At 31.6% G+C, this 18,967-nt stretch overlaps 2 pseudogenes; both read left to right on the top strand.

The window, feature by feature from the left end:
• Positions 1–3,251: 3,251 nt before the first annotated feature.
• On the top strand, positions 3,252–9,860 carry LOC146903857 (BTB/POZ domain-containing protein POB1-like; annotated as a pseudogene).
• A 6,509-nt stretch (positions 9,861–16,369) lies between these two features.
• LOC146903856 (uncharacterized) lies at positions 16,370–18,323 on the top strand (annotated as a pseudogene).
• Positions 18,324–18,967: the final 644 nt, after the last annotated feature.

Below are 18,967 nucleotides of genomic sequence, written 5' to 3'. Positions count from 1 at the left end.
CACACCACTTTAGATAAGTAGCTAGAATATGCATGTTTAGATGTATGTTTAGGATTGTATGTTTAGATGAATGCCTAGGACTTATACTTAGAAAAACCCAATTTTCCAAACAAATGTGAACAACTTCACTCAAACCTTTTCCAAATAAACCTTGGGATCCAATATCCCATTGTATTTTCTTTTCCATTTTCTTAATCAAATTTCAATGAAAATAATCAAACTTTGACTTCTTTTGCAATTCACTAATTCAACCTTACTATTTTCCAATCTCATGCCCTTGAGGCCTCTTTCTATTCTTCAAACTCCATTTTTCAAACTTAAAATCAACCAACAAAAACAAAAACATTTTTGAGAGAGAACTACGGTGGATTTGATCCCTTAATCGGGTACGTAGGCAAGGAACAAAATTCCTTCAATTCAAATAAAATAAAAATTCAAACACATTCTTCTCCCTCCAATTCTTCACTTAGAAAATTTTTAGGTGTAAATAACATTTTCAAAATAGCATTTAAAAATAAAGCGCGCGCGTAGAAATTAAAGACGGTTCCTATAGGTTACTATAGTCGTTATGGGTGCCTAACACCTTCCCGTAGCGAAAACAACTCCCGGACCTCGATTCTCAAGGGTTTTGCTTACTTTTTCCCTTCCCAAGAAAAAATAAGATATCACCGGTTTAAAAGGTTCAAACGTAATCAATGTTTGACACCCGAAAACCAAGATAAAACACCATTTTGTAAGGACCAAAAACATAATTAACCCTATATAAAATGACAATTTCCTAGCTATTCCATACATGAATTGCAGTATAAACATTTTTATGGCAGTCTAAAACATATAGGTTATAATTCTTATAATAATACGATGATATCTTTCTCTCAGCTTCCTTTCAGTCCTACATGTGTCTTAGAACGTAGTTTGTGGACGTATCAAGTAATTTTGGTGACCATCACCAATCAAAATTGAACTAAGTGGTCAAGAATTGATCAACAACTAAGTATGTCACCTCAACATCTCTTGTTTATGATGGGCTATCTCATTTTAATTTTCTTCATCTGTTTTATATTATGTGTCGTTTAAATTATTTGTAGTTCTAAAGAATTATTGAGTATATACTCTAAAAAGCCCATAAAAACTCTGTCTTTTCCTTTCTCTCTTGCAAGCCGTCACAAAAACCCTAGTTTCTTCTTCTTCGTCAACCAAAGAGGGGTGATTTCGGGTCAATTTTTGACCCAAAATCACCCCTCTAACTCGCTTTTCTATTTCCCTTTTATTGAAATAAGTGATTTTCACATCTATTTAGTTTTATTTTGTGATTTTGTCGTCTTCGTGCGACGTTGGTTGTTCGTCGTCTTTGTGCGACGTTGTTTGTTTTTCTTGTTTCTCTCAAGGATTTGATCGCTTCAGATTGTCAGATCAGCTTCGATCCAGTGCAGATCCAATCAATGACTTTGGCGTCATCCACGTTGCAGATCCGGAAACATAGTTATTCTGGAGATTTAAATATAGTCATATGTGTAGACATTTGTACTTTGCCATTTTATGCTACTAACATGGATGTTGTGAGCCTGTTCACATATTCATCCTTTTTGTTTTTAGCGAATTTGCATTATATCGATGTACTCTTTCAATTTGTATGAACAGATATCTTTTATTTTGTCAAAAAAAAAATTTATTGAGTATACTTACTAATTAGGATATAAGTCGTTGGTGGTTAATGCAGATATGTTGATGCACAATAAATAATGATATTAGCAAAAAAATAAGACACAAGTTAATGATTTAAATATAGAAATAATTTTTGGAATGTATGCATTGTACTCCCTTTGTTCCTTTTTAATTGTCATTTTAGAATTTTAACACAAAAATAGTGAAATGTATTTTTGCACACTTTTTTTCTATTATACCCTCATTTTAATTCACTAATAATTTCTTCTTCTTTTTTTGACACACTTTATCTTTTCATTAAACTAGTTTAGAGACCCGGCGTTGCCCGAGTTAGATATTAAATAAGTTTTATAAGTTTGTGTGCACGAATACACGGGTCAGTATATTAGATTGAATTTATTTAAATTTAAAATTATAATAATATCATAAAAATAAATATAAATGATAAGATGAATGTCCAATGCAAGAATAAAAAGTGTAACAAAATCAATAATGAATTAGTCCAAGTGGTAAGAGTTTTGGGTCCCTTTAAACATGTGGTCATGGGTTTGTTTCGTGGCATATGCGTATGAGAGAGAAAAAATTAATTGAAATATATATATATATATATATATATATATATATATATATATATATATATATATATATATATATATATATATCAAAGTATATGTATGAGAAATAATAAAATTGGTGTTTGGAAAATCTGAAGAAGGAAAAATGTTAGATGAAAAGAAGGTTTGGGGTTTCTGCTTGTGCTCAAAGTATGTAAATATGTGATTAACGAAAATTTATTTATTTATAGTTAACATATGCATTAGAATATGCTGTTAAAATATAACATAATAAATAAGCAAACATTTTTTTATCAAAAAAAAAAAAAACTAATAGAACATTTTTTTTCCTCAAACATAAAAATTAATTGGATGATATAGTGTTAAAAGATTAGTAATAACTAATTGAAGTTTCTTTTCCTAAAAACAAATAAACAAATTGAAGTCTTTTAATCATAAAATAAGATCGTATATATAAACTTTGTTGAAAGTATTATGTGTAGTTTGTTGAGATATTTCTGCTACATAAAATATTAGAAAGTCAATAAAAATTTAAAGAAAATATAGAGTGGATAAGATCAAAATGTTGTTGAGATATTTATGTTAAATAAAATAGGGTTAATTAAGTTTTTAGTCCCTATAAAATAAAATCACAATTTTTAGTCCCTGTGACATTTTCCTTAAGCATTTTAAGGACCAAAAATGTTGATGGAAATTTTTTATAGGGACTAAAAATGCTAATGGAAAAATTTTATAGGGACTAAAAATGCTGATGAAAAATTTTATAAGGACTAAAAAGTGTGATTTTATTTTATAGGGACTAAAAAGAAAATTCTGAATATTTACAGGGACCATTTACTTAATTAACCCAATAAAATATTGGTTTTTTAAAAATAGAAAAAATAATAAAAAAATTGAGAATGAATGTGGAAGTGACACGTGGCATAAAAAACCTTACTTTATATATATACTATTGATACTATTGATTGATTGATTGATGTGTAGTTTGTTGAGATATTTCTCCTACATAAAATGCATTCAGAAATTGGCATCCTTATGACTGATTTTCAAATTTTAAAGAAGTTTAACATTGTTATTCACCCTCCTAGAGCTCCCCAGATCAAAGAGATCATTTGGCATCCTCCTCTCCCTAGCTGGACTAAAGCTAACACTGATAGTTCTGCAAATTCTTTATCGTCTGTCTGTGGGATTGTTTTCAGAAATTGCTTTTCTGAATGCATTATTTTGTGTGTTGCTGAAAATATTGGTTTTAATGATGCATTTCAGGCTGAGATATGTGCTGCTTTGCGAGCAATAGAGATAGCACATCAGAAGAATTGGCTTAATTTATGGATAGAGACTAATTCAAAGCTTCTGGTGTTGGTTTTTTCTAATGAAACTATTATTCCTTGGAACCTATGTAATAGATGGTTTAATTGTAAAAAGTTATTATGTGACATGTCTTTTGTGATTTCCCACATCTATAGAGAAGGGAACCAATGTGCTGATTCCCTTGCAAACATAGGTTTGTTTTTACACAGATTGTTTGTTTGGGAAACAGTTCATCCTTCAATTTGTAGTCAAGTTGTTAAAGAAAAGCTTGGTATGCCAAGCTTTAGGTTTACTTCCTTATGTGGGTTTTTTGGCTTCGTCCCCCATCTTTTTGTATTTGTTCTTTGCTTTTCTTTAATGAAGGTTGGAGGTTAGCAGTGCTTGCTACCTCTTTCTGCTAAAAAAAATAAAATAAAATTCTCCTACATAAAATATTAAAAATTTAATAAAAATTAAAGAAAATACAGAGTGCATAAGATCAAAAGTATGTTGAGATATTTATGTTAAATAAAATATTGGTTTTTAAAAATAGAAAAAATAATAAAAATATTGAGAATGAATTTGGAAATGACACGTCGCATAAAAAACCTTACTTATATATATATATATATATATATATATATATATATATATATATATATATATATTATTGATTGATGTGTAGTTTGTTGAGATATTTCTCCTACATAAAATATTAGAAATTCAATAAAAATTTAAATAAAATATTGAGTGCATAAGATCAAAAGTTTGTTTGTAAAAAAAAGGATCAAAAGTTTGTTGAGATATTCATGTTAAATAAAATATTGGTTTTTAAAAATCGAAAAAATAATAAAAATATTGAGAATGAACGTGGAAGTGACACGTAGAATAAAAAACCTTACTTTATATATATACTATTGATTGATTGAGTGATTGATTGATGTGTAGTTTGTTGAGATATTTCTCCTACATAAATTATTAGAAATTCAATAAAAATTTAAAGAAATACTGAGTGCATAAGATCAAATGTTTGTTGAGATATTTATGTTAAATAAAATATTAGTTTTTAAAAATAGAAAAAATAATAAAAATATTGAGAATGAATGTGGAAGTGACATGTGGCATAAAAAACCTTACTTTATATAAATGAATCAAATGCCTTTGTCTTTTTTGTTTTTTTTTTTTTAATAAATTTAAATGCCTTTCTTGTTTTTTTTATTGAGTTGATACCATATATCTAACTTGAAATCTTTAACGGTATAAAATTAATTTGTTAGAATATACTGTATAGTAGCTGTCAAAATGGTTAGTTTGTTGGTTTTGAGTTAAAAACTTTGTCTTTTTTGTTTTTTTTTTTTAATAAATTTAAATGCCTTTCTTGTTTTTTTTATTGAGTTGATACCATATATCTAACTTGAAATCTTTAACGGTATAAAATTAATTTGTTAGAATATACTGTATAGTAGCTGTCAAAATGGTTAGTTTGTTGGTTTTGAGTTAAAATGGTGTTAACCAGCAATAAAACGAAACTACTTTCACTAATTACAGCTAATATTCACATTAACACTCTAACGGTTATAACTTACACCTATGAAAATAGATATACGTAGGTCCCACTCTTTTTCATAACCGAGAGTCTTCCCTTTTCTTTCCGTCGTTCTTTCTTCCGCCACAATCACAACCGTTGATCCTTTCTTGATTCATCTCACCGGAAATTGAACAAAGATGAATCGGTAAGGCTCCAGAGAGAGAGAGAAAGAACAGAGATGGCATCTCCGGTGAAGTCGCCGGCGAAGACGCAACTAGTATTAGAGATCAACTTGATCTCAACACAAGGTTTGAAACCACCGTTATCACCACGGCGAAACATTGGTGAATGGAAATGTCTGTGTTTTTGAACTGGCTATTATTTCGTTCAGTCCATAACACCCACACACAAACAAGCCAAAGAAGTTGCATAAATGATGCACCACCTAACAAATTAGTGAATTGAACAAAGTGAGCAGACACATCAACAGGGTCAACTCCAAACACCCCAATCCAAGCTCGGACCAGACTACGGGTATTTTGGGGGGAAAAAATAGGGTGCGCGAGGAAAGACATAGGGTTGGAAAAGTAAATCTCAAAATATATATCTGATGGACTAGAAGAAAAAACTACGATATGTGTTTTTTTTTGTTTTGCTTCGTAGATTTGTGTATATAGTGATAACAGTCAAACGATTCAGTGATAAAATGGGGGGAAAAAAAATCTGTAAATTGGTGTATAAATTCAAAAGATTCAAACGGATAAAAAAAGGAAAAATAACTAATTTCCTTATTGTATTATAAAATAATATAGCAAAATATCAAATATGATTTTTTTTTTTACTATTTTAAGAATTATTAATTTGATAGTATTATATGTATGTAAAATATTTATTAAATTCTTGATTTACGGTAATTTGAATATAAAACGACAATTTTAAAATTAGAAAAAAATTAAAAGTACTAGATATTCCGTATAATTTTTTTTTAGATTTGTGTATATATTGATTAAAGTCAAACGTTTCACACTAATAAAAATGGGAAAAAAAAAACTTGAAACTGGTGAATAAATTCAAAGGATTCAAACAGATAAAAAAAGAAAATAACTAATTAAATTAAGAATACTAGATATTCCGTATAAATTTTTCGTAGATTTGTGTATGTAGTAGTGATTACAATCAAACCATTCATATTAATAAAAATAGGAAAAAAAAAATCTGTAAATTAGTGTATAAATTCAAAGGATTCAAACAGATAAAAAGAGGAAAAAATAACTAACTTCTTTATTGTATTATAAATTAATAGTTGAAAAATATTCTAACTAGCATAAAAAAAAAGGTAATTTAAATATTAGAAAATATCAAATTTTATTTTATTTTCATTTTTACTATTTTAACAATTATAAATTTGATAGTATTATATGTGAAATATTTATTAAATTCTTAATTTATGGTAATTTAAATATAAAACGGTAATTTCAAAATTAGAAAAAAAATTAAAAATACTAGATATTCCGTGTAAATTTTTCTTAGATTTATGTATATAGTGATTACAGTCAAACGATTCATACTAATAAAAATGGGAAAAATAACTGATAATTACCGTATGTAAAAAAAAAAAAGAATATTCTTATTGTAAAAAAACAGCTAATATCCTAAAAAAAGAGTTATTATAATAAAAATAGTTTAATACAAATTCTAAATAGCACAAAAAAAGGGATATATTTTTAATATGGATCACATAAGTTTTATTTTATTTTTTCATTATTAGTATTTATGTTTGAATATTTATTTTTTATAGGGTTATTTTTTCATATTAATTAAGTACATAAAATAAAATACATATTTTTTATTTTTTTAAAAAATACAACTTTATTTTGATAAGAACAAAAATTAACTTTTTTATTGATCACAATTTCTTGCTCAGCAATTTGTTGTTAATATAAATAGAGAAGCATTTGTGCTCAGCAATTTGTCCACTTCCAACGTCCACTTACAACTTTGTCTTTTGTTTGTCTTTGTCCCTTTTGATTTTATCTAGGAACTAGGAAGAGAATGAAGAATCTTCACACCAACATTGCCTCTACTTCCTTTAGAGATAGATGTTTTGAGGATGCTGATTTCGGAATTGCTTTAGATCATAGTAATTCTTTGGATAGAATACTTCAAATTGTGGTCATTGACGATCCAATTGAAACTCATTCTAACACCGAGGATTGTTCCACAAGTGCAGATTGGGCTAGCCACGACAAGCGAAGAGAGGGCATCAAGAATGAAAATGGTATACACACACCTTTCTGTCCTAAACCCTTACATTTTGTGTTTTTTGATTTTCCAGTTTTTGAGATACTAGAGGGAAAAATTATATATATATATATATATATATATATATATATATATATATATATATATATATTCTTCCAAAATTGAGACATTATGTAACTTGATTGGTGTTCATTAAGTTGTTCTGATTGTTTATGAAACTATTCAAGGTGTTTTATTGTCATTTAATTGTTTATATTCATGTCATTTTTTAGTGATATAGGGTATGCCATAAACTAAAAATTGTTGTCTTTTTATCAAACAAAAAATTAGTGCGTAGCCTCTTTGTTTCTTTCATACTTTCCCTAGAAAATGGAGGGATAAAATGAGAATGAGTTGAAATGTAAAACTCTGATCAAATGAACCATATTAGGGTTCCCACAAACCGAAAAGGAACATTTTTATGTGATAAATGTAACACAATCAAACTTAGATATGTCTTTCAAAGGTGCTTAAGTGTTTTGGATCACTCCAGTGCCCTTTTTTCCACAGAAACCATACCGAACATAACTGTTTGTGAATTAGTTTTTCAAAATGGTATATTGATTAGTTGTCAAGTATTTGTTTGTTGTTTGTAACACATTACCAAACTGGTTTTTCAACGGACACCATACCGGACTCACTGGTACGTTGATTAGTTGTCAAACATTAATTCGTTGTTTGTAACACGCTGCCGAACCGGACCATCTTGTAAATTGACTATTTGTCAAATATTCATTGGTTGTGCACAGCGGATCCTGTAAATTTATTGTAAAAATCTGCCACCAATAAATGATTGACAAATCATCCCAATTTCGGCTATTTAAGAGGAGAACCGGGGCATCAAAGTAACACACATATCTTTCTCTCTTAAAACCCCCGTTTACTTTGCTTTCAAATCTGAAAGTAAATCGAGCAATAGTCATGTGTTATTTGATCCTACCATGGCTCAACGATCGGAGTTGTTGCTGTGTGATTAGAATGTCAGAAGTTCAAGTTGTGGAGTTAGTTTCTTGCAAATACGTCTGTCGAGTCAAGAGTGGATTTCAATTTTTTTTTTTTACTGTGGATTTCAATAGATCTAATTATATTTCAATAGTGGATCCTTGTGATTCTAGTTAAATAATATTCTGTTCTGCTAAATCATTTGAGTTATTATTAATGTACAGCTGATGGTTCTGCAGTTGTCAAAGTTACAACTCTGCGCATTAGCTCCCACATCCTAGCGGCGAAAAGTCCATTCTTCAACAAGGTAGATGTCTCTTCTTTATTGGTTGGGCTCGAATACTTTTAAAAAAAAAATGTTTGCTTAGTTGTGTATATTTTTGCAGCTTTTCTCAAATGGGATGAGGGAGTCAGGGCAAAGGCATGTGACCGTGAGAATCACTTCATCTGGTATAAACACAAACAGAACTTTTTAAATTATTTGCCTAATCAGATTTGATTGCTCAATAGTTTGCTTACAACTTCTCTTGCATGTTACAGAGGAGGCTCCTCTGATGGAGCTTCTGGATTTTATGTACAACGGTACTTTGAGCGTGACCTCACCGACTGCATTGCTGGATGTCCTGATGGCCGCAGACAAATTCGAGGTTGCGTCATGCACAACATACTGCAGCAGGGTACTGCAGAACATACCCATGACACCGGAGTGTGCATTGCTCTACCTAGAGCTTCCTTCCAGTGTCCTAATGGCTGATGCTGTTCAGCCATTGATAGATGCAGCGAAGCAATACCTTGCTGGACGTTACAAAGATGTAACGAAGTAAGCTCCTTTTCCACTTTATTTAAATTACTGATATGATTTTTGTTATAATCTTCTTAATGCAGTTTATTTTAATAAATTATCACATGACTTGAGAAAAAGCTTAAGTGCTACTTAGAAAATATTTTTTTTTGAACAAAAAAATATTTTTGCATTGTATGAAAGGCCTTCAATTTGTTTAAATCTCAAATGACGTTTTGACCTTTGAATGCTAATAAGTTTCATTAATGACCAGGCATCAGGAGGAGCTGATGGACATGCCTTTAGCTGGAGTAAAGGCAATACTCACCGGTGATGAGCTGCAGGTTGCATCTGAGGATGCAGTGCACGACTTTGTGCTTAAGTGGGTACGGGCCCAATACCCAAAGTTGGAAGAGATGGGGGAAGTCCTCGAAGTAAAGCTTGCCCGCTTCATCCGCTTCGCACACATTCAAGGTCGAGGCACCACATCGCCGGCGGATACTAGCTGCAGAATCTGCTTTATTGAGTTGTCTTTTTAGTTGGTAGCATTGTGACTTTTTTGTTTCATAGTTTCTCATTTCCTTTTGTTGTAATATAAACTGGCAAATTGCACTTGGTGGCTATGTAGTATGTGTTTTAGGTTGAATGTATTTCATATTGTAAAATTGAGTTTGAAATTAAATAAAGTTTTTTCGATGTTTTATTGTTCTAAAGTAAGTTCGATGTTGAATTCAATGTAAATTTTTAATATAATGTTAAAGTTACTTTTGATGGCTTATGGTTAAATGCATATTTAGAGGTAAAATTAATCCTAACACAGAGAAACAAATATATATTTGTGCTCCAGGGTCATAAACAGGAAGTGAAACAGATATCTTTAATAGTTATCATCGCTATTAACTTACTTTAATGTGTACATACATGTATAATGCTATGAGGAACTGTGAAAACTTCCCCATTATATATCATTTTTTTATGAGTACTAAATATATATAATTTTTTTAGGAGGAGTATTGTACAGATCATCATTATTATTGTTAGTGCTTGCTTTTTTTCTTTGGCTGAAACAAATACTAATGCTTGTTTTTTTCTTTTTTTGGTTGAAAGGAATATTACTATATTAGTGATTGTTCTTAATTGAATTCATTGGGATAAGGTGTATTGAGAGAATGAGGGTTATGGTTAAAGTCATGTCAGCAGAATATGGGGTAGATGGCGGTCGGATTGGGGGGTTCTATTTATACGGTGGAAAGATTTATGCGGTTTGGTGATGGTTAAAGTTCCTCATTTTAGACTGATCCTTGGTTAGACTGTGGACCTTTACGTTTTAGATTTAGCTGCCCTTTCGAATTATACGTAGATACTAATATTTTAATGGCTGAGATGAGGAGACTAGGTTGAGGGTTAGAGTTGGAGATGAAGGAGGAGGCTTTTTGTTGGGAGGAGGAACAACAAGCGGAGTGTTGCTCTTCGCTGTGTTGGATAATATTAATTTGCAGGATTTTGTGACAGACACTTGGTTAGGAAAACATGACCTACAACAAGGGGGTATTTATTCAGTCAAAGGAGCAAGTCATACATGTTCTTGTTCTACTATTATTATTAATTCATTTTCTCTTGACGCTAGTATATATCCGTTGACACTAGGTGTCAGTCATTTGACACACACCAAATCTCAACCGTTAACTTAAAAACGGATCCTACTGATGATATATCTTGCTAAACATAATAATCATAAACCTCACTTGACACCTTTCCTTGCAAAATCCCATTACAGTATAACTGCCTCTTCTTTTTATTTGCCATAAACTTCTCATGTTTGCCATGGCACAGTATTGAACCATTCATTATCTTTCCTATTTGATACAATATTTGTTAAACATGTTTTGAGAATTGTGAGAATTCAGTATTTAGCTTTGATTTTATTCGAAACATGTTTTGAGAATTGTGAGAACCTCACGCTAATTATAAAAATGCTAGAACAAATGCTAATTTGAAATTTGTAGTGACAGACTGCTAAAAGAAACTGCTTTGGCTCTTGAAGTTAACGTGAACTTACGTACTGTCGCTGCTTTTGGTGCAGAAGATCGAATGTTAATCCAATTTGCGTCTGAACCGAACAAACCTAACAAGCAGGCATTTCTAAAAGGCCACATATGTGACAGATGTCTGTTTTCTACCCGTTGCCCATCAGTTTTAATCAAGAAGAAGGAATCTAATTTTGGAGATATCATGAATTCCTTTATGGTCTTAACCATCACTGCTCTTGCCAATCGAAAAAAATCATCACTGCTCTTGTTATAACATAAACACTAGCTCTTAGAAGAAAATGAGAAGTGTATGTATAAAAGAATAATAAAGTTTCAAATTTTGCATCCATTTACACAATTGAAAGATAGTAGTTCGACCAGAGTTCAGTCCGAACAGTTTGGAGTACAGATTCTGTGAGTTTGAATCCATCTTGTCAGGCCTATAAACTATAAACACCAACACAACCATCATCTAAGAATTCTGCATATGACATTATCTTGTCAGGCCTATAAACTATAAACACCAACACAACCATCATCTAAGAATCTGAACAATCTGAGAATCTGAAATTTCTGCATATGACATTTATGCATATGCTGTGATGCATATGCTTTCTGCATATGACATGATGCATATGCTTTCTGCATATGACATTTATGCATATGCTGTGATGCTTTCTGCATATGACATGATGCATATGCTTTCTGCATATGACATTTATGCATATGCTGTGATGCTTTCTGCACATAGTCACATAATTCTTGTAATCAAGGGAGAATTGCGAATTGGTACGTGAGTACCGAATTCGGGTACTTCGGCGTATTGGTACGCACAAACCAGCGAACCAAGCGTACCAAAGCATTGTTACCGCTGATTGGTTGAAAAAAAGGTCTAGACTCCAAAGTAAATATAAAATGAATCAGCATGAGTTGAGGACTGAGTGAGAAGAACATGAACAAAGAGTGGAGAGTGAGAAACTTGGTAGAAGAAATTAGGTAAAAAAATACTTTTTTTTTATAGCTCACTATATTTATTTAGGTATTATTACTACTACGAACCGGAGCGTACCGAAGCTTTATACCCCTATACGTACCGAATTCTTCTCCTGCCGCGTACCGCGAACCCGTACCCGTACCGCGTACCGGAACGAACCGCGAATTATGTGACTATGATTTATAACATATATTTAGTATTATTATTTTTTTGGTAAAATCCATCGATTTTGATTGCGATTTTACAATTTCCTATGTCGATTTTACAAAAGTCCTTGAGTAAAATCCTTCGATTTTGATTGCGATTTTATGAGTCTCGATTTTGCTATTCCCTTTCGACCTAAAGTAAAGTCCCGATTTTGACAACCTTGCTCTGCACCCAAAAACAAACTATGTTATTGTTTTTTCAACTTTAATAACTCATTATGTTACTCATCAAACAGACTATGAGTTCCTTAATATTGACATTACTTCATGTGTATGAGAATTCTTCAAAATTGTGATACGTTTTTTGGCTGTGTACAATAAATCAAAACAAAGTTTCAGCAAGAAACACTGTTTAGCAAACCTACAACAAATACTTCAATAAATATCTTAATCCTGCCACCTTATTTCAAAGCTTTAAATAGCACCTGTCATTCAAACCCAACTCATTGGATCATAACATGTAAAAAAAGTATAAATATAGCTAATATTAGGAAGCTTGTAGTGTTTTTGATACTTAATACCACCAATTGCACGTTGTTATCTCTCAAATTTGTGAAATCCACATTCTATCTATTATTTAGCAAATAAATAGTCACTTGAAAAGTAATAAACAAATCAATATTAAATGTCAAAGTAGCACAACAAATACCAAAAAGAAGAAAACAGAAATTAGTAGACATAATCAGAAAAATTGGATTATTTTGTCCACTCTCATACCGATGGCAGCTTATATTGTTTGCACCTTTCTTCTTCTTTTTAGTAAATCGGAACGATGTTCCGTCTTACTTTTATTTTTAACATTTCCTTTTGCCAGTTGCATTGTGAAATTAGTTCTTAAAAATCTCCCCCTCGTGTTATGATTATGATACATGACAAACTGAGATTTTGGATCACAGTGAAGCGAGTCATGCAGCCACATGATATGCTCCTCTCCTCTTCTATCGTTTTCCCTCTTTCCTCTGTGCGGACGGTTGTGTAAGGAAAAAATTTTGGTAACCTCCGTTGCTGCGATTTCATAAGTAAAAAACTAAAAGAAAATAGGATGAAACCGTGGGAGTGTGTTTGTTTTTTCTTTAGAGTAACCAGCATATGGCGAGCAATAAGGATATAAAATAGGCCAGACCTAATCAGCCTATATATATATATATATATATATATATATATATATATATATATATATATATATATATATGTAGGAGAATATATATGTAGGAGATACATTAAATAAATTCAAAAGGGGGTGGTCATGACCTCGGATTTGCTACATAGTGCCTCAATGCATTGGACTCCAGCAGTAAGTAACTTACCAACTTGAGACAGGGCCAAAAGGAAGAAGTGAAAAAGCATTCCCAATTTGGGAAGAAGGAGCTAGATTATCATACCTAAGAGATGATGATGATGATGAAGATGATGAAGGGCAGTGGTTATGATTACGGTTCTGAATTGTCGGACGTGAAGAAGAAGAAGTGGAATGTGGTTGAGGATGGACCTTGCCAGCTATAAGTTGTATGCACTTTCTCACTTAAAACTTCACAGTCGTCTTGTTAAGTGTGAATTTTTCATAAGCTTCCTTTTGATTAATAGGGTTTCTGTCAAGGTGTCGTTCCATAAGCTTACCACAAGCTTGATATAAAATGGCACCTGACAGAAACCCTATGATAAGCTTGTGGTAAGCTTATGAAACGACACAACGACAGAAACCCTAACAATCAAAAGGAAGCTCATGAAAAAATTCACACCTATCAAAGACACCTATGAAGTTTTAAGCGAGAAAATGCATACAACTCGCAAGGTTCATCCTAAACGACCTTCCTCTTCTTCTACTTCACGTCCGACAAATCAGAATCGTAATCATAAGTCATAACCACTCTTCATCATCTTCCTCTTATGCATCATCATTATCCTCTTAGGTAAGGTAATCTACCTCCTTCAAAAATTGGGGGGCAAAGGAATGCTTCTTCACTTCTTCCTCGCGGCCCCATCGGTAATGCCTCATCAGTTTCTTTCTCAAAACTCTGAATGACACTCTTGTCAATACCTCCAAGCTTGTTGATCAAATGATTAGCAATGGTTGACTTCCCATGGTCAACATGATCAATAACCAGAATGTGAATATGAAACTTTTCCTCCTTAAACTTGAAATCAAAAAAGAACTGCCAATTCAACACAAAAAACATTCTGACAAGTCCAAAAAAAATAAAAAAAAATATGCACGACACAATGACAACAATATACCAGATATCCTCAAAAAAAAAGTAAAATACACCAGATATCATGTACAACAAACAATACACCAAATAACATTTACAACATTTATTTTTTTTCTATTTTATATTAAAAATAGTTGTAGCAACCAAAATTAAAAAGAAAATAATTTGTTTTTCATTTGTTGATAATAAACTAAAATTATATCATTGCTAATTATTCTAAGAACATCTCTTTCTATATAGATTACAAGAGATGAATCAAATGTTGTAGCATGATACCTGTGCATACGGACGGGTGAGCGCGTTGCGCTCTTTTTTTGAATTTTTGGAAGCAAATCGCAATTGCGTAGAAATTATAAAATAAAAAAATATATCTTTGTATTGTTATATGAATAAAAATATAGACATATGTACAAATTGTCCAAAAATTTATTTTTGTATTAAATATGAGTAAAAATATAGACATGTGTATAAATTTAAAAAAATCGGTCCTCGTATTAATATATAAGCTAAAATATAGCCACATGTATAAATTAAAAACATAGGTCATCTTATTAATATACGAGTAAAAATAGACACGTGTCTAAATTACAAAAAAATATGTCTTCGTATTAATATATGAGTAAAAATATAGACACAAGTATAAATTATACGGTAAAAATTACACAGTGAACTAGTAAAAAAAAAGATAGAAAAAGAAAAAGAAAAGAAGGACATAGGCTAGTGTGGCACTTGCCACACTGTGCCTTGAAGAGGTCCGCCCCTGCCTACGGATGGGTGATATCAATAATAGAAACGAACCTTACCACACTGAAACCCTAACCGCAAGGAAGAGAAGAGAAAGAAAAAACAGGGTTGCAGTTTTTCTTTTGTGTCAGGGATTATATAGTGACTGCACTTAGAGTCTATATCGGAATTATTAAAATACATATATATTAATATCATATTTAAATATACTGTCAAAAAAATATCATATTTAAATATTTTTTAAACTTTTATAAAGTCTTTTTTAGGTCTTTCCTACCAAACAGCAAAAAATAGAAAATTGAGGCATATGTAGAAATTTTTTTTTTTTTAACCAAAAGGAGGTAGCAGATTGCTAACCTCTAAAACTTTAATAAAAGAAAAAGAACAAGTACAAAGAGGGGGGACTTAGCCAATACCCTCAAAAGGAAACAAACCTAAAGCTTGGCATACCAAGCTTGGCATATGCATGTAGAAAGTTAATAGATCGAGGCAGGCTAAATAATAGAAAACTAGGTTAGGATTACCAATATTACTGCCAGCCGCTGCAACATTCATTCATTCGGTTCCTCCTCCTCTCCTTCCAGAATATCATTCAACCTTCTTGCACCCACAGCTTCTTCTTCTTCGGTTAGTGAATTCTCGTCTCTCACAATTCTCTTATTTCGATTTTCTTAATATTTATATTGCTGTTAGTGTCACTTGATTTTGCTTCAACTTTTACTTTGTTCAAATTTAATTTCTAGTTCGAATCCAAACAAAGAAAAATTATACATGTCAGATAATATGTAATAAGCCTTTTAGTATAATTGGGTTAAGGGACTAAGGGTGGTTTAGTATTTTAATATTTTATGTTTCACTATATATTCTCAATTTTAACCCTCTATTTTGATAAACTATTGGTATTCTATGAAACTCGCCTTCGTATTTGTTTTGTTATTGTCTCTCAAACCTAGATTTCTAACAGTACACATATGTATATAAGTTAATGCAATTTGTAACCGCATAATTAGCAGCTACAATTAGCTATACAGAGTTACGAAAATTGATATAAAACTTCACCTATATATTTCAGGTGCATTGGGACTATTTTCTTTCAGATTATAAAATGGATGATCGCATTACTGAATTGCCTGACTGTATCTTGTCTTATATCCTGACAATGTTATCCGTGAAAGATTTGTTCAGAGCTACAGTACTGTCTAAAAGGTGGTGCAAGCTCTGGGCTCTAAGAAGAGATCTATTCTTTGATATCTTCATGCTTGGAAGTAGCGAGGAGGAACTACTAGAAACCGTGTATCTCACTGATGACCCTATTGGTCCTTCTATGTACAATAGAAGCATCGTTAACATAAATACGAGTAGGGATGAATTTGTAAATCGAGTAAATCAATTTGTTAAGAATTTTCCAGGGACAAATATTGATTCTTTCCTGGTGAACTTCTCTTTATATTGTGAGCATTGGAACACTATTGATCAATGGATAAGTTTTGCAATTGCAAGAGGAGTTGGAAAAATCAGTCTACTCTTTCTAGGGAGGCCTTATGCACATCGCACACCTAAAAGCAAACATTATACATTTGACTTTGGCTTATTTTCGACGACTAATGCTTCAGCTCTAAAGCATCTGCATCTTCAATGTTTTCTTGTTCGCCATCCCACCAAATGTGACTTTATACCATTCAAAAATTTAAGATTTCTTTCACTTCTTGAAAGTGTTAAACTATATGAAATGTTCTTTGAAAGTCTGTTATCTAATTGTCGACGTCTTGATGAACTTTGCTGAATTTTCTATGAGTTCAAATCATTCATGCCAAATATAATAAGTTCATCCGTATGTCATCTTAAGGTTACAAGATGTTATTTCATATCCAACAATATCCAGGTGGATTTAAACTTGATATTAGTGGACTGCCTTAAACTAACTTCATTGCAGTACCTTGAACATTAACACTCCTATGTTGAAATGCATTTATTTCATCATTTCATTGAAAGATCTGAATAAATGTGTTGCTCTATGTGCAAGTTTTCCTGAACTTCAGATACTGCATGTGGATACGTCGGTTAGTCAAAATGTTGGAAGAGTGAGTGTGTTTTTTTTACATTTCTTTGACTTTTGAATTATATTTTGAATCCTACACACTCTTGTTCAGGTCAAAACTTCTCTAAAGATAACTCAACCACTCAAACATCTTAAGCAGTTGAACCTCGTCATTTTGTGCCCGCACATCTTAAATGATGTGAAGTATGATCCTTTGTGGATTTTAAACATCCTTCAAGCTTCTACTCTTTTACAGAAACTTTCAATCATGGTAACATGTTTAATACACATGTTTTACTTTTTATTTTTATTTATTGTGGTTATCATTATGATTTTTATCCATTGCTCCTTAAAAAAAATTACGTTTTGACCTAGTGGGTCATACACATTAAATACACTTATATTCATAATCAATTTGAGCTTGTTGTACTTGGCCACCTATTATTTTTCCAAATCTAACTTTTGATCTGATTCCTCTAAGCCTATGTTTGGTATTACAGTGTGAGTATGTTAGAATCACAATGATTCACCATGATTTTGTAGAAGCCTGCAAAGTGTAGCTTTTGAAAAATCACAATGGATCACAGTGATTATGTTATACCTACAGTAAAACCAAACACACACTTGGTAGTAGCAACATTTCCCATAACTTCTTTTTTAATTATACAAACTTTGTTAATAGTGTAGATATTTTTGTAAGATATTTTGATTTGCATTCATTGATCCATGTTTACTACTTTAATTTTGAGTTTAAAAATTCAGAGTTCTTCAAAAATCAGAAAGATATCAGGGATATTGAAACATTCTCTCATGACGAAGTAAAAATTATTGAATTGAGAGGTTGTATTGGCAATTGGTTTGAGATTGAGTTTATTATGAATGTTCTCAAATATGCCCAAAAGCTTGAGCAAATAGTTGTGATGAGTCCGAGTTGCAATTGTGGCCGTGAACGGATGCGTGAAAGGATCGGTGAAAAGCTCCAAAGTCTAGTTGGACTAGAAAAACTTGTTTTCATCTAATATTGTAGATTTTTTTTTCTTTCCGTCTTTATTCTTGCACTAATGTTATAGAATTTATCAAAATGGCTCATAACTTTACTAATGTTTATGATCGATGCAACAATATGCATTTTACTAGCATATTTGAGTGGTCATTATTATAGCCATATTTGAGGGTATTTTCTCAAACGTTTTTCTACAATACAGTAGTGAACCACAACAATGAACTAAACTATTTTATCCTAAAAGTGTTGTTATTGATAGTTTATTTTGCACAACTTTAGATAGTACCGCGAAACATCATAAAGAGAACGACTCAGTCGTGACTCAACCCGGTGATATACTTGGTGTTAATTTTTTTATGGTATTTTCGAATGCTAAAATCAATATTCCCTCTCTCATTTTTCTTCTTTAGTGACGGTTAGTGCAAGGAATTTATTGTAACTTTGATAGTTAATAGATTAGCATAGGTAGATAGAAGTGCAATATGAGTGCCTCCTTCTCTAGATGTCAAAATATGGTGGGAATGGTATTTGCATTTGTCATGATAAAGGTCATTTAGTCCTCGCCAAAATAGAATGGCTCAAACCCATCATAGATGTTGAAAGAAGATAGCCTTTTGGTCACCTTCTTTTAAAATGGGTTCATGAATTGCAGCGGACAAA

The sequence above is a fragment of the Medicago sativa genome, chromosome 7 (assembly GCF_051527215.1).
Source record: "Medicago sativa cultivar Bolivia chromosome 7, Bolivia_mono, whole genome shotgun sequence".
Lineage (NCBI taxonomy): Eukaryota > Viridiplantae > Streptophyta > Magnoliopsida > Fabales > Fabaceae > Medicago > Medicago sativa.
The sequence above is the reverse complement of the archived record's forward strand: the minus strand, read 5'-3'. Positions and strand labels throughout refer to the sequence as shown.